Source organism: Odontomachus brunneus, unplaced genomic scaffold (assembly GCF_010583005.1).
Source record: "Odontomachus brunneus isolate Ranch 3 - 2012 unplaced genomic scaffold, Obru_v1 Obru_scaffold_114, whole genome shotgun sequence".
In the NCBI taxonomy this organism is placed as follows: Eukaryota; Metazoa; Arthropoda; class Insecta; order Hymenoptera; family Formicidae; genus Odontomachus; species Odontomachus brunneus.
In genome coordinates, this window is record NW_022639564.1 from 609,290 (window position 1) to 609,812 (window position 523).

Consider the following 523-nt stretch of genomic DNA (forward strand, 5'->3'; position numbering starts at 1 on the left):
CAGGATATGGAGCAAAGGCTCCAAGGAGGGACGACCCCAGGTGAAGAAGGAAACGTCACCGAAAAAAGAGGCATCACTGAAGAAAGAAATAGCAGAGGGTTCCAGTACGATGCAGACGAAAACCCGGTGCTACATTGCAGCAAATTCGGTCACATGTCCAGAGACTGTAAGCTACCGAAGCGTGAAAAAGGCGCTTGCTTTAAGTGTGGAGAGAAGAGTCATATGATTGGCAATTGTACAGATAAAGTAAATGTAGAATAAGTTAATTTTGTGCGGAAACTACTAATGACTTTCAGAGTGAAGCTACTTTAAAGTTTAATAGTTCTCAAACGAAATGCGAAATAGTAGTAGATGCTTTAATTGACACAGGGAGCTCGATTAGCTTTGTAAAAGAAAAAATGATCCCTAGTTGTTTTATTGACTATACCGATAAAGAAAGGAAAGTTTGTGGAATAAATAAGAGCAGATTAAATATTATTGGCTCCACTACGGTAGATATCTCTTCTGATAAAGTAAAGGAGGT

The 523-nt window shown here is 39.2% G+C and overlaps 1 long non-coding RNA gene across 2 annotated transcripts in view; it reads left to right on the top strand.

Annotated features, from left to right (window-relative positions):
* LOC116849392 overlaps nucleotides 1–523 on the top strand; it is a 10,557-nt gene that overhangs the window by 1,090 nt on the left and 8,944 nt on the right. Inside the window, exon 1 of one of the 2 annotated variants that reach the window (XR_004379125.1) lies at nucleotides 18–166. The exons of the other annotated variant lie outside the window; for it this stretch is intronic. This is a non-coding gene — a long non-coding RNA (uncharacterized LOC116849392). Of the gene's footprint in view, nucleotides 1–17; nucleotides 167–523 lie in introns of those variants that run through there. 2 annotated transcript variants of the gene reach the window in all.